General features: G+C 38.1%; 1 pseudogene; it reads right to left on the reverse strand.

Moving 5' to 3' along the window:
- Positions 1-12,702: 12,702 nt before the first annotated feature.
- LOC145577198 (small nucleolar RNA R71) lies at positions 12,703-12,801 on the reverse strand (annotated as a pseudogene).
- Between the last annotated feature and the right edge of the window lie 3,489 nt (positions 12,802-16,290).

Genomic DNA, 16,290 nt, shown 5'->3' on the forward strand with positions numbered 1-16,290 from the left:
GAAGTTTTCGGGAGGAAAGCCGGATAAAGTTCTCCCAATGCTCGCTCTTTGTAAACTCTATTCCGTAAGTTTCCACATTTGGCGGGGGTGGAACCACCTCACAGGAACTAGAGCCGCGGGCTCGTTTAGGATGTCGGAGTGGAGCCATCTACACAAACAAACCAAAACAATATTTCAAAGGGATGAAAGATATGGTACTCACAAGAAGTTGCATAACCAAAATGGATGAATCCACAACCAATCATTTAAGTAGAATGAATAAATTGGCAACTAACAAGTATGTAAGCACATTCAAACCATAATTTAAGCAAGGATTCATAAGTCATTTGAGAATAAAGAGTGAGCAACAGCATTCTTACAAGCATCTATGACCATTTCAAAAAGGGTGAAGATCAACAATGGTGGTAACAAAAATATAGTTCAATCAAGCAAAACCATAGCATCACAAGTTCATATGTTTGCCAATAATCACCATGAATACAAAATTTGGGGACATGAAATAGGCAAAGTAGGAACACCATTAGAGCACACACCATAACATTCAAATCTAACAAAACAACATAAGGTGAGAAATTTATCATGAAAATCAAATGAAATAGAGAATCCATACTTTAAATGAGTGTTTAATTCAAATGAAATGGAGTAGAAAGCACAACTGCTAGCTAACAACCCAAACTTGCAACGTCCAAAAACCCCAATCAATAATACCCAAATTTCCAACTTTTGGAGAGAGAAAATCAATTAAAAAGCATAAAATTGGGTATTTGAAGTGATTATCAACCAAGAAAAATGAATAATGATGATCTATTGATGAAATATAGGAGTCAAAATAGGGAAAATGCTTGAACACTACAATGAAGAATGAAGCAAAATGAAAGAAGAGAGAGAGAGAGAGAGAGAGAGAGAGAGAGAGAGAGAGAAAAGAGAGGGGTGCGTTTAAGGGGGGCACGCAGCAGACCAGCTCACCCGCGCAGGCCTCGCTCGCGGCCGAGCAACTCCAGGTTGCTCTTTACCTCTTACAATTTCTGTGCGCACACCAGTGCACACAACACCTATGATGATGATAAACACGAACATAGGCAGTTTCTAAACCCCTTGGCAATGGGTTCAACATCCATATTTCATGAACCCACGATCTTGTACCCATCAAAGTTCAATTCTTACTCAAAACTTCCAATAAGCACAAAAACACTTCATCTTCAAAATTTTTTACCAAGATTGTTGGCAAACTAACCTCCATCATATTAATACTACCTAAAATCATAACAAACAAAGAAAATTGGTTAGTCCATAAGCATAAAGAAGAAAGATAAAATCAAAGAAAAATGGAAAGAAAGTTAGAAAGTCGGGTAGCCTCCCGAGAAGCGCTTGTTTAACGTCTTTAGCTTGATGTTCTCCACCCTTTATCAAGGTGGATCATAAAGAGTCATTCTGTGAATAAGGCCAACAAAAACACCATCAAAATACTTCTTGAGCCGATGACCATTGACTTTGAAAGGAGATAATGAATCCATCGAAAAAATTTCCACAACTCCATAAGGAAAAACATCTTGCACCATGAAAGGACCACTCCATCTAGACATGAGTTTTCCGGGGAACAACTTCATCTTGGAATTGTAGAGGAGGACCTTGTTACCAACGCAAAACTCCTTTTTCTCGATAAGCTTGTCATGAGCTTCCTTATAACGCGCCTTGTAAGTGCTATCACAATCATATGCATCAAGTCGAAGCTCCTCTAATCTAGCCATCTCTGCTCTCCCGCACTTGCTAAATTAAAATTTATCTTCTTGATCGCCCAAAGAGCACGGTGCTCAAGTTCCACCGGAAGATGGCAAGATTTTCCTTAGACAAGACGATATGGAGTGGTGCCGATAGGAGTCTTAAAAGCCGTTCGATATGCCCACAAGGCATCATCAAGCTTGTCCGCCCAATCTTTCCTATTTCTAGCAACCGTCTTCTCTAGAATTATCTTGATTTGAAGATTTAACACCTCAACTTGTCCACTTGTTTGAGGATGATAAGGAAGGATAAAACTTTGATGAACCCCATGCTTTCGCAACATCTTTCGAAAGGTATTGTGTACAAAATGTGAGCCATTGTCACTAATCACCGCCTTGGGAACACTGAATCTGGGAAAAATAATCTTTTTGAACAATTTCATCACCACCTTGTGGTCATTTGTTGGTGAGGCAATGGCCTTAACCCATTTTGACACATAATCCACCGCTACAAGCAAGGATGTATTGGTTCCCAAAAGAAAAGGAAACGGTCCCATGAAATTAATTCCCCATACATCAAATACTTCCAACTCAAGGATAAGTTGTTGAGGCATCTCATTGCGCTTTGAGATGTTCTCGGTACGTTAACATTGATCACATGACTTGAAAAAACCCCATGTATCCTTGAAGAGATGAGGCCACCACAAACCACTTTGAAGAATCTTAGTAGCGGTTTTAGAAACACCCATATGACCACCACTAGGATCCGAGTGGCACATCTTCAAAACACTTGGCACCTCCTCGTTTGGAACACAACGCCTTAGCAAGCCATCAACACCTCGTTTGTACAAGATGGGATCTTCCCATAAATAGTGCCTAGCCTCTCTCTTGAGCTTCTTTCTTTGATTCTTGGAGAATGAAGGCAAAAACTCCCCACATGCAAGGTAATTTACCAAATTGACGTGGGGAAAACTAGGTCGTTGGGCTAATCTTCCCTAAGCCAAACAAAATTTATAAACACTCAACAAACCTAAATACAAGTATAGAGGTAAGTCAAGGGTCGAACCCAAAGGAACGGTAATGTCCAAGTGTTTCCAATTATATGCCTAAGCTAGGTCGAAGACAAGGGGTAAAAGATGGCTCTAACAACTACTAAAACGAGGAAACCAAAAAAATAAAGAGCTAGGGATTAGGATCCGCAAATAATAGCAATGAACATAGCAAATTGGAATGGAAAGTCGACTAAGTCAAGCAATGTGAGGGAAAATCAATCATGCAACCAAAAGAGCATGTCAAGCTATTCTCCTAGAGGTCTAACTAGCATCAACTACGATAAACTCTAGCTAGGAAACATCACAAGACACCTCAATCGTGTAAATGCAAGCCACAAATCAATGGTCCGTATCAATGTGAACTTACAATGCAATCCAGTGCAATAATCAAAGTTAGCTACTCTCTAATTAATCACACACCTGCACATGATCAATCAACCAAGTTTAATCACGTCATCAATTCCATCAATTATCCCTAATTTACATCAATTCATTACATCATAAGCTTCACCAAATCCCTAACCAAACACCCACTCTAATAACATCATGAAATCAACTAACAACAAAAGAAATCAACAATCAACAATCTAAGAAGAACTAATCCACTAATCAAAGATCAAATATCAATATAAAACCAAACAAACATGAATATCCAATATCAATCATCAAATCATCAAAATCCAATCAAAATCAACAATCCAAACAATGAATATTAAAAAAAGCAATAAATGAGATAGAGTTTAGAAATGCTCTTTGATAATAGAGTAGATCTCCAATACAATTGTCACATTTGAATCTTCAATCTCCCAATTACCATTGAAATTCCTCACTTTCTCTCTCTAAAATCTACACCTAAAATTAACCCTAAAAACTAGAGAGAGAAGCTCTTAACTAAGCTAGGAAAATGATCTAATTCTAATACTACTTGTCTAATTGTTTCTCTCTCTACCCAAAAATGGGTATTTATAGATACAAGGATTAAAGAAATAAAATAGAAAATAAAATAAAAGAAAAAGAAAAGAAAAGAAAAGAAATTAAAATAAAATAATAAAAGAAAAGGAAAGGAAAAATTAAAAGAATAAAAGAAAATGAAAATCAAGAAATAAAGAGGAAACGGATTGCAACTTGCTGCTCCTCAAAAGGGGAATAATCCCCTGCTTCTCACCTCCCTCAATCGCATCATCACGCTGCTCACACCCATACATCATCATCAAACTTCATCAATCAACGGCTCAAACAATACCCAGCTGGGTACGGCCGCATTCGTTGAATGTGCGCCCGCACCTGCTGAGGTACGAGTGAAATCGGAGCTACGGTGGTTGCGGAGGTGAGGGAGGCGCAATTGGTGGTGACTGGTGTTGCTGCAATTGTTGTTGTGAGGTGGTTTGCGGGAATTGTTGTTGTGTGTTGCGTGTGTGGTGGCTGGAAGAATTAAGGAGCAGGGGAAGTGGCGAAGGCTGCTGGTGTTTGCGTGGTTACGTGGGGCTGCTGCTGGTGGAAATGGGGTTGTTGGTGCTTGCTGGAAGAGGTGGCGCAATTAAGGGCAGCAGGGGCTGCTTGCGTGGCTGTTTGTGGTGGCGTGTTGGAGGGGAAGTAGGGGCTGCTGGAAGGTTGGTGTTGATGCGTGAGGTAGCTGCGGGAACAGGGGAAAGGGAGCAGCTTGGGGTAGAGTAATTGTTGTTGATGTGAGGAGTTGTAGCTGGATTGAGGAGCAGGGGAAAGAAGGAGAAGTTCCTGCCTGCTTTCATCACCATCACTATCATCACCATGATGGTGATGAAGGTTCAACTATGCAGTAGCTAGCACCAATTTGGACTTGGAACCAACACCTACAAAACACGCATAAAACCGAGAAATAAAACAAAGTGAAATGAAACTAAAACCGACAAATAAAAGTAAAAGAAATAAAATGAAAATGAAAATAATAAAGGAAAGAAAAATATAATAAAATGAAAATAAAATAAAGTAAAGAAAATGAAATAATATGAAAATAAAATCAAATAAACTAAAATAAAATAAAACTAAATCTATAAAATCTAAAATAAAGAGAAAACAACTAAAATAACGAAAATAAAAGAAATAAAAGAGAAAATACTAGAAAACCATAGAAAGGTAGAAAAGAGAGAGAAAGCATAAAACCGAGCATTTATTGAGCAAGAAAGCTATTAAAAGAGGATAAAAAGGACCTAAATACTCATCAAATGTGTGCAATTTATGACACACATCAAATACCACCAAGCTTACCTTTTGCTCGTCCTCGAGCAAAACAAAACCAAGGGAGTGAAAATGACGAGCTTATTAGAACAAACTAAACAAGAGACGAGATGAGAATATACACTAACTCATTGTCGTAGGAATCACGGTTGCTTTTAGCTACAACAAGCCCTTTAAACCCTAAAGTCGCCTATGAGGACGAGTGAGGTCTCGTAAGGGTATCCGAAGAGTTTGACCCATAACTCTCATAATAATACAAACAAGGCAAAGCATGAAAAAGAAAACAAAATATAAAAACAGCAAACAAATGTTCATGAAAGGATTTTTGGAACTGTTCAAGCACAAGTGGATGCAAATCTTTCTAAACAAGTAAGGGAATGCACGTTCCAAGATACCCAAGGTTGATTGAAACATAAATATGCTAAGCATAGGAACTAGCTTTCACAATCCACTTTCATCCCAAACGATCTTACCGCGTTCTTCCTAATAGCTTCAAATCAACCTCAAATGAGCATCCCAATGATTCCACGAAGGAACCGGAAAAAGAGAATTTTTAGGCTACTCGACATCTTGACTTTTGCATCCCCTCTCCCTATTCCTAAAACTCACATTCCTCTCCACCGAAGAATGACTCAACCATTTAGGTCAAAAGGTCTTTCCCCAAGGTTGTAACGTAAGGCAATAAGGGTGAAGGTAGGCTAAAAATTTGAAATTTGGTGGTTTTCCTAAAAGTGAAGCAAAGAACGGGCCCTTTCTTAGAATCACAATCAAGTAGTCACCAAACAAAAACAAACTAACACCCCCAAGCTTATTTAAAGCTATAAACCACAAACATATACACAAAAAGCGTGAGAACGCTTCCCCCCAAGCTTAAATGGAGCATTGTCCTCAATGCTCCAAAAGGGAGAAAACTCACATCAAAATATTTTTGAATTTTTTTTTCATTTTTCACTTTTTTTTTTCTTTTTTTTTTATTAATAATGCTTTGTCCTTGCCTCTTTTAACATTGGACGGCTTTTACGATTTTGCACTTATTTGTCCATGCCTTTTATAATGTAGGACGACTTTTACTCATACTCATTTGCCATTATTCACAAAGAAATCATAACACAATCTTGCTTTCATAAGAACCAAACATTGCAACTTCTCCACCACAAACTCCATCAAGAATGATCAATTGCTTCACAAAAACCAAGAAAAGAAAGAAAATGAAACAAAAGGCCAAAGAACTAAAGATGTGGCTTGAAAAGAAGGTATAAGGCTCAAATGGTTGCAAGAAGGCAAATGTAAACCCAAAAATAATGAAAATGAATAAAACTATCCTAAAAATGAAAAATACCACCCCGAAAAAGGTGCCTTTTTCCTCCCTAAATGGTTTGGTCTCGGATTCAAGATCTATGAGTCAAGTTTCAAAATTAGGTTTGCAAGAAGTCAAGGATCCATGCCGCTCATGCAAATATAGGTAGAAGGCTTGAAAAACAAAGAACTCACACGGATGTAGCAAAAAATCACTATTGGCGTCAAATCAACTATAGGAAGCAACTACCAAACGTGCCACAAACAAGTAGAATCCGGCTTCATGTTCCCACTAGTTCTAACCAACTACCTTAGCATTCTTTATCCTAGAATCAACTAAGCGTACTCTCAAACCGTGCACAGCGTTACCATTTAAGAAGAAAAGCATTCAATTATACAAGTCCAAATGTTATTATGTCCAAAGCAAGAACAAAACAAAACACATTGCAAAATTTCCTTGATAGAAACAAAAATCTTTTTGGAATTTTTCAAAATATAAGAAACATGGAAAAGCATATACAAAGGTGCATAACATATGAGGATCAACATCCCACCAAACATGATAGAATACCCTCCCCCAAGCTTGAATGAGACAATACACTCAAACATAAATCATATAATCCATGGGAGGGGAAAACAAGGAGATTAATCCAACAAACCAACATATGTCCAACAAGTCATCATCCACTAGAGAAAGAGCAAGGAAGGATATTACCGGATATTAGGTGGGTGTAAATACCCGCAAATGACCCAATTTTAACCTTTCAAAGCTAATTTCTCAAGAATTGAACCTTGTCTCCATATGCTCGCAAAAATAGGAGTCAACCTTCCTTGATTCTTGATCCAAATCGAAGCACCAAAGTATATCAAGTTATGTACCTAGCAAAAGGCACACAAAAATTTCCATGAGAGAAAATCTATTCTAAAAAGAAAAGGAAAATCTAATCTAAAACACGGGTTACTTCCCGAGAAAGGCTTGCTTAAGGTCCAAGCTTGACCGCTCTAGTAAAATAATAATTCAACGCACGCAAGAGCTTGTCAAATGCACTACCACACATTTCATAAGAGAGAATGTAGGCAAATGACGGAAGAAAAACGTGCAACAAGATCATTGCACGCAAGTGAGAAGGGAGGTTCCAAAAGAAAGAAGAAGAAGGATCAAAAGGAAAAACAAGAAAATAAGAAGAAGAATAAGAGGAAGGGGGAATAAAAGAATGTAAAGAAAAAGAAAAAGGCAAATCCTCCTCACTAAAATATTTTTGGGTGGCAACATCACCCTCTTCCTCAATTTTAAACAAATGAGCCACATGAAAATCCTCATAGACAAAAGGGTCCCCAATAGGCTTACCAACAAAGGAAGGGAGAAAAATAGGGCAATAGGGGATGTGGTCAAACTTTTGAGAGAAAGGGGTATGAGAAATAGGTAAAGGGTTCGCGACTCCCTCAACACAAGGTCTCACATCGCCAATGAGGGCATGAAAATCAATCATAGAATTCTCAAAAGAAGAACACTCATGAGCACCATCTCCCTCAAACATCCAACTCCCAAGAGGAACCACATAATCTCCTCCACTACCTTCATGAACAATAGCTCCCTCAACTTCCTTAAAGCCTAAAATCTCAAAACCATGCATGAATGGAGGCAAATTCACTTCAAATTCATCTCTCTCCCATGAAGCTTTCTCAATCAACTTGCTTAAAAGGCTATGGCTATTCCTTATGCACTCAATAAACACATTTGACATAACCTCAAACGAGTCCAAATACTCATGGATAGAAGAGTCACATTCATACACTTGAGATTCATTACAAAGGGTGGGAGGGTTGGGATTTTCAAATTCAACACTCTCTTCTCTCTCAACTCCTTCACCATCACTCATATGCTCACCAAAGGTATCCTCACACACTCTTGGTTGCTCAAAATCACCATCATCATCCTCAACACACACATTGGATTTGTTATTTTCACACACAAGCATCAAAGATGACAATTGGCTTTCTAGCTCTACACTTCTCCTTCTTCCTTCCTCAAAATGCTCCTCACTCTTTTTCATCATCTCCAATTGACTTCTCAAAAAATTAAGAGTTGACTCCTTTCTAGGCCCAAGATTATCACTAAGCTCAACATGCCTAATTTGAGATTCAAATATATCAACAAGAGATTCAAAAGATGTAGAACGTTGAGGCTCAACAAGAGGAGAAGAAATACAACCAAGATTGGAAGAATCATCATTAAGATCATGAGCATATACATCACATTGGGGAGCGGGGGCAAAATCAAGAACATGAGATTCATCATCAAGGGACTGAAGCTCATCACAAGAAGGCATGGTAAATAATGAAGAATATTGAAACACACCATTAGCATCAACTTGAGCATGTACTTCATCATCATGAACAAAAGGGGAAATAGAGTTGAAATCATGTGTTCTAGGTTCACTAATGGGATCATGTGACAAATCATGGGAAATCATGCTAACATTAGAAGAATCAAGACATTGCACATCAATATTAGGAACATGATTATCCCTATTATAGGCATCCCTAGCAAACCAAACATAAAAATCCCAAGCATCATCAATTGACAATGCTCTAAATTCACCATTGTGCATGCATTCAACTTCATCCCTAGTTTGCTCATTCAAACCAAAATAACAAATCTCACAAGCCTCCCAAAGGCTACTATAATTACAATCAAGAAATCCCTCTAGTCTATTAAAATATTCACAAAAAGGCTCATTGTCAAATTGAGGAAATGAGAGACATGCCATTTTTATAAAGCAAACAAAAAGAAATAAAAGAAAAGTATACACAAAGACCTAGACTCAAGCAATTAAAAACACTCAAACATAGACACCGTTCCCCGGCAACGGCGCCATTTTGACGTGGGGAAAACTAGGTCGTTGGGCTAATCTTCCCTAAGACAAACAAAATTTATAAACACTCAACAAACCTAAATACAAGTATAGAGGTAAGTCAAGGGTCGAACCCAAAGGAACGGTAAAGTCCAAGTGTTTCCAATTATATGCCTAAGCTAGGTCGAAGACAAGGGGTAAAAGATGGCTCTAACAACTACTAAAACGAGGAAACCAAACAAATAAAGAGCTAGGGATTAGGATCCGCAAATAATAGCAATGAACATAGCAAATTGGAATGGAAAGTCGACTAAGTCAAGCAATGTGAGGGAAAATCAATCATGCAACCAAAAGAGCATGTCAAGCTATTCTCCTAGAGGTCTAACTAGCATCAACTACGATAAACTCTAGCTAGGAAACATCACAAGACACCTCAATTGTGTAAATGCAAGCCACAAATCAATGGTCCGTATCAATGTGAACTTACAATGCAATCTAGTGCATTAATCAAAGTTAGCTACTCTCTAATTAATCACACACATGCACATGATCAATCAACCAAGTTTAATCACGTCATCAATTCCATCAATTATCCCCAATTTACATCAATTCATTACATCATAAGCTTCACCAAATCCCTAACCAAACACCTACTCTAATAACATCATGAAATCAACTAACAACAAAAGAAATCAACAATCAACAATCTAAGAAGAACTAATCCACTAATCAAAGATCACATATCAATATAAAACCAAACAAACATGAATATCCAATATCAATCATCAAATCATCAAAATCCAATCAAAATCAACAATCCAAACAATGAATATTAAAAAAAGCAATAAATGAGATAGAGTTTAGAAATGCTCTTTGATAATAGAGTAGATCTCCAATACAATTGTCACATTTGAATCTTCAATCTCCCAATTACCATTGAAATTCCTCACTTTCTCTCTCTAAAATCTACACCTAAAATTAACCCTAAAAACTAGAGAGAGAAGCTCTCAACTAAGCTAGGAAAATGATCTAATTCTAATACTACTTGTCTAATTGTTTCTCTCTCTACCCAAAAATGGGTATTTATAGATACAAGGATTAAAGAAATAAAATAGAAAATAAAATAAAAGAAAAAGAAAAGAAAAGAAAAGAAATTAAAATAAAATAATAAAAGAAAAGGAAAGGAAAAATTAAAAGAATAAAAGAAAATGAAAATCAAGAAATAAAGAGGAAACGGATTGCAACTTGATGAGTGACATTTTTGGCACTCATTTGGTTCCTTTTTGGATGATTTTTATTTCATTTTATCTCTCTTTTCTTTAGTTTTCCTTAGTTTTATTCTTGTTTTCTTCATTTTATGCTTTTTGTAGTTAGTTTCTCTTTTTCATGTCTTTTTCTAGTTTACTTGTTATTTTTCTCTTTTACTTGCTTTTTATCTTTTGCTTGTAGGTGGTAATTGATTGTCCAAGAATTCTCGAGCCTCCTCTCTACGAGTTTTCATTGCTTTTATGCCTAAAGAAGGTGCAAGAAGTTCCAAGTCAAAGGTGGATCCAAGGGGCAAGCTTCAAGGCTTTGTTTATGCCTTACTCATGGCTTTTATTCTTCAAGAAACTCAAGAAAGTTTCTGCCCACTTTTTCCTCCATCATCATCATCCTGGATGCGTGCACCACTTGAGGTAGGACGAAGAGAAGAAGGGGAGGAAACCCAGCTATGTGCGGGCGCACAAGGGGAGTGTGCGGCCGCACATTGGTCGTGTGCGGCCGCACACCAGGTGCGTGCGGGCGCACATTCCTAGGTGTGTCCCGTGCGCGCCTTTCTCCCTCCTCCGAGCACCCGCACTTATGAGGGTCTATTTTTGGGCGTCATTACCGACCTCCTCCTTGTATATATAGTTATTTCTACCTATTTTTAGGGGGAAGTTTTTTAGTTTTTAGATTGAATTTGATAGTTAGCTTTTGGGAGAATTTTAGAGAGAGAAACTCAAGAACTAGAGAGAGAAACTCATGATTTTTGGTGATTGCTCAAGGATTCCTCATTGTATTTGATCTTTGGATCAATGTTTTGTAAGGATTTTCTTCTTGATTTTAATACAAGTTTGATTTTAGTTGATTTCATTAGTTTTTCATATTGTTGATGATTGATTTGGTTATTGATTGAATTTTGATTGATTTTGATTGATTGTTGGTTTAATCTTTGATTTCAAGTATGTTGATGATGAATTTGATGAATGTTGTAGTTTTGATCTTAATTCCTATGGCTAGTGAGTAGTTTCCTAGCTAGGGAGATGGTGAAGCATGTATGAATGATGGAATAGTGTAATTTGGGTATAATTGATGGAGTTGATGATATGATTAAATTTTGTTGATGTTTCATGTGCATGTGTGTGATTAATTGAGGTTTGGCCATCTTTGATTAATACACTAGATTGCATTGTAAGCTTGCTATGATACGGACCATTGATTAGTAAACTTGCAATTTCACGATTGAGGTGCTTTGTGACGTTCCCTAGGTAGTGTTTAGCGTAGTTGACGCTAGTTAGACCTCTAGGTGAACCATCTTAGTATGCTCTTTTGGATACATGATGGTCTTCCTTCATATCGCTTGACTTAGTCGGTTTAACCTCCCAAATTACCGTTTCCATTATGATTGCATGTGGATCCATTGCCCTAGTGTCTTAAATTGATTTCATATAAGTTTTGCATTACCTAGTTTTGCCTAAGTTCTACCTCAACCCCTTCTTGACTCCGAAATAGCTTGATTTAGGCATCGTGCATTTGATATCCATTCCCTTGGGTTCGACCTTGACTTACCACTACACTAAATAGGGGTTAGTTAAGTTACAAATTTTGTTTGATTGGGTGGGGTGGTAGCCCAACGACATACCGTTCTCCTTCCCATCAAAATGGTGCCGTTGCCGGGGAATGGTGCTTGAGTGTATGTTGTTTTTGAGTCTATTTCATTTTGATAAAATACAAAAAGATTTTGTTTCTCTAGGCTACATTTGTAGCCGTGCTACTAACATTTTTGTGTGAGTTTTGCATGCATAGAACCCGCGATCGTCCCCTTGTTCCCCTTGATCCGGAAATTGAGAGGACTCTTTCAAGAAGAAGAGTGGATAATAGATCCTTGGCTTATAGCTTTTCAAGTGAAGAAGAAATTCAAGAAGAGCAAGGAATGGGTGAAAATCCTAGAATAGCCTTGAAGGAGCTTGGAGTGCCCGGGGCATATAGGTTTGAGAGTGGAATAGCTCCACCTACTACCCCGGCAAATGACTTCGAAATCCGGCCAGCAATGATCACCTTGATTGAGAGAAGGCAATATAGTGGGGCTAAGAATGAGATCCCATTGAACCATTTGAAAGAATTTGAAAAATATTGCAACACTATCAAAGTCAATGGGGTCTCTCAAAAATTCATCCGCCTCAAGTTGTTCCCTTTCTCTCTAATAGGAAGATCTTTGGAGTGGCTAGACAAGGAAGTGAAGCCCAACTCCTTGAGAACTTGGGATGATGTTACAAAGGCTTTCTTGTCCCGTTTCTATCCCCAAAAGAAGACGGCGGAGGCAAGAGCCTTGATTCAAGGGTTCAAGCAAAGGCCGAGTGAAAGCCTTTATGAAGCATGGGAGAGATTCAAAGAGTATCAAAGGGAGTTCCCTCACCACAGAATTCCCACATACCAAGTGATCCAAATCTTCTATGGTGGTTTAAGTCCCCAAGGCAAGTCATGTCTTGATGGAGGGGCCGGGGGCCCTATCATGAACAAAACCGAAGAAGAAGTTGAGGACATCATTGAGGACGTGGTGACATATTATAGGGATTGGCAAGATGGGGAGAGAGACTCTTCAAGCAAGAAATCTTCATTGTATTCGGTGGACCATCTCAATGCAATCAACAACCTTTCCTCCCAAATGACAAACTTAGGAAAGGAGGTCACCGCAATCAAAGCTAAGTTGGAGAGCACTTCTTCCTCTTCTTAAGCTTCTAATCTTCCCTCCCAATTTAAGGGGAGAGGTACTCCTTCTAACTCTCAACCCCCTCCCTCTTCACATAATATGCCTTTAGGTTGCTTGTTTTGTGATGCATGTGGATCGTATGATCATGACTCTAGTGCTTGTCCTAATGAATGTGTTGATGAATTTGACAACAATGAGTGTGAACATGTTAATTTTGTGTCAAACAACAATGTTCAAAGGTTTGATAATCAAAAAGGCCAATGGAATAGGAATTACCAAAACCAAGGCAATTTTGACAACTATAATCATAATGGTGGTTATAGGAACCAAGGGAATCAAGGTTCTCGTGGTAACCATAACCAAGGTTATAGTAGCCAAAATCAAAGCCAAAACTATGGTAATCAAAATCATAATTATGGTAATCAAAACCAAGGTTATGTAAATCATAACCAAGGTAATGGAAACCATAATCATGGTGGTGGTAACCATAATCAAGGTTATGGTTCAAATCAAAATAGGAGTAATTGGAACAATCAAGGAAGGGGAAATTTTCAAAACAATGCTCAAAGAGGTCCCCCACCCGGTTCTGTTCCAAAGACTCAAGGTAAAAATTCCTATTCACAACCTTCTTCTCCTAAGACAACTTTGGAAGAGTTGATTGATAATCAAACCAAGATCATTAACACCTATATGGCGGTTAGTGATAAGAAATTCAATGAGATGATGACCCACAATAAGATGCTTGAGACTCAAATTACCCAATTAGCAAGCACTATTAAGGATTTTGCTAGTCCTTCATCTTTGCCTTCCCAAGGTGTTGAACCAAAGAAACCCGTGTACTCTATTGCCACAAGTGGTGGAAATGATTTTGATGAGGGAGCTTCTTGTTCAAAAGAGGGAAGAGATGAGAGTGGCGCTAAGGAGAATGAAGTGGAAAGGGTTGAGTCTAAGGAAATCTATTGTGAGTTTGACAAAAGAGAAGAGTGTGTTGGTGAAAAGATGAGTGAGATAGAGAGATTTCCCGATCTACCATATCCCCAAAAATATTTGAGATTCAAAATGGATGAGCAATTTGGGAAGTTCCTTGAAGTTTTTAAGGACGTTCATGATTCTACACCCTCTACCGAACCAATTCCCAACATGCCTAAGTACTCCAAATTCGTTAAGGAGATCTTAAAAGAGAGAGAGGATTTTGATGAGGGTAGTTCGGTGGAAGGAGGGAAGTGCTTTAGTGCTCTTATCCATGGTGAACTTCCAAAGAAGATGGAAGATCCGGGGAATTTTTCAATCCCTTGTCAAATTAAGGAAATGGTTTTTGAGAATGCTTTGTGTGATCTAGGGCCTAGTGTGAGTATTATGCCCTTTTCGGTCTTCGAAAGGCTTGATCTAGGTGAGCTTCAATCATCTAAGATAACACTTCAATTGGCCGACCGTTCTATTAAGATTCCTAAGGGAAGAATTGATGATGTCCCCTTAAGGATTGGAGAGTTTGTTTTTCCGGTGGATTTTGTTGTTCTAGAGATTGAGGAGGATGAACATATTCCAATCATCTTAGGGAGGCCTTTCTTAGCTACCTCGGGAGCTTTAATAGATGTCAAAGGAGGTCAAATTACTTTGAGGTGTGGGAAATTAGAAGAGAATTTTAAGTTAAAACCAATGCACGAGTCTTTATCTTGTGTCCAAGATATCGCATGTGCTAGTCTTTCTCATTCCATTGATGGTATGTGCATGATTGATTCTTCTACTAATAATGTTTTTGAGATTGTTGATGATGTTTGTGTAAGTATTGATGATGTTAGTGAAGAAGAATTTGTGATTCAAAAGCCAAAGGATGAGAAAGATATTGGGTTTCCAAATTGGTTCAAGCTTAATCCTCATGAGGAACAGAAAGCTTCCATGACTAAGGATGTTGAAGTCAAGCCGAAGAAAAAGGCCCGTGACTCGAAGAAAACAAGGAAAAGGAAGAAGTTGAGAAGTGAAAAAGAAGAATTTGAAAAGAATTTTGTGAGAGTTTTATCAAGCAATAATGAGAAGTTGCCCAAGGTTGAAGAAGAATTTGCTCTATCAACCACCTTGAAGAAGGTGGTGTTCTTTGATCCTCCATGATTAGGAGGAAGGGTCGAGCTTAGGACCTTAAGCAAGCGCTTCCCGGGAGGCAACCCGGAGTTTCTAACCTTTCTCTTTGATTTTTGAATTTTCTCATTTTTGTTTCTTTTATTACTTTGTCTTTTCTTTTACTTTTCTTTTTATTTGGATTTTTAGGATGTCCGTTTGTGGGATTGGAATTCAACAAATATGCATGATGGATGGAAGGTGTTCATGGCACAAATCATATTTTGTTCGATTCTAATCGAAATTTGAGGTAAAAGGGTAAGAATTTTAGAGAGGTGAGATAGGAAATTCATATTTTGAAAGTTGGAGAAAATTGATACTTAGTGAATTTTTGAGGTGTGCACATGAATTTTCAACTTTGAGGACTTTGAAAATGATTTTAGCTATTGCCTATGTTGTTCCTCATCACCATCATGATTCATGTGCGCACCAAAATGGGCAGAAAGTATCAAATTTTTGAGAAAAAGGAAGGAAGGAGCACGCACAGGGATGTGCGGCCGCACACGAGGCATGTGCGGGCGCACAGCCTGCGTGTGCGGGCGCACATCACCTCTGTGCGGCCGCACAGATGCTGGACGTGCCATTTAACCTTCTTCTTCCTCCTTTTTCCCTTCACTCCTTCATTCATCATCTCCTAACTCACGAGCATCACCCTTCAAACCCTCTTCTTGTGTGCACTCCTCCACCCTCATTCATCATCCAAAATCACTCAAATCCTCACTAAAATCACTCCATTCTCACTCAAAATCACTCACAAATCTTTCTACACTACAAATTCCTCACAATTTGACCCAAATTTCACTCACTCTCTCTCCTACTCTTGGTGACCGAAAATTGGGGGTTTTGTGTGAAGTTGGAATTGCTTGCTCAAAATTGGTTTATCTTGCTTCTTTTATGGTATAATCACTAATCCTTGCTTTAATTTTGCCTATTATATCATAAATTTGCATGAATTACAAATTTGTATGAGCATGAATAGTGTAGTATTGATTTTGTGATTTTTGATGCTTGTTCTTGATTTTGGTTGTGATTTGGTGATATTTGTTGATTGATTTTGCATGACATTGTGTTGTTTGTTGATTTTGTAGCAA

Source organism: Chenopodium album, chromosome 13, assembly GCF_948465745.1.
Source record: "Chenopodium album chromosome 13, dcCheAlbu1.1, whole genome shotgun sequence".
NCBI classification, from domain to species: domain Eukaryota; kingdom Viridiplantae; phylum Streptophyta; class Magnoliopsida; order Caryophyllales; family Amaranthaceae; genus Chenopodium; species Chenopodium album.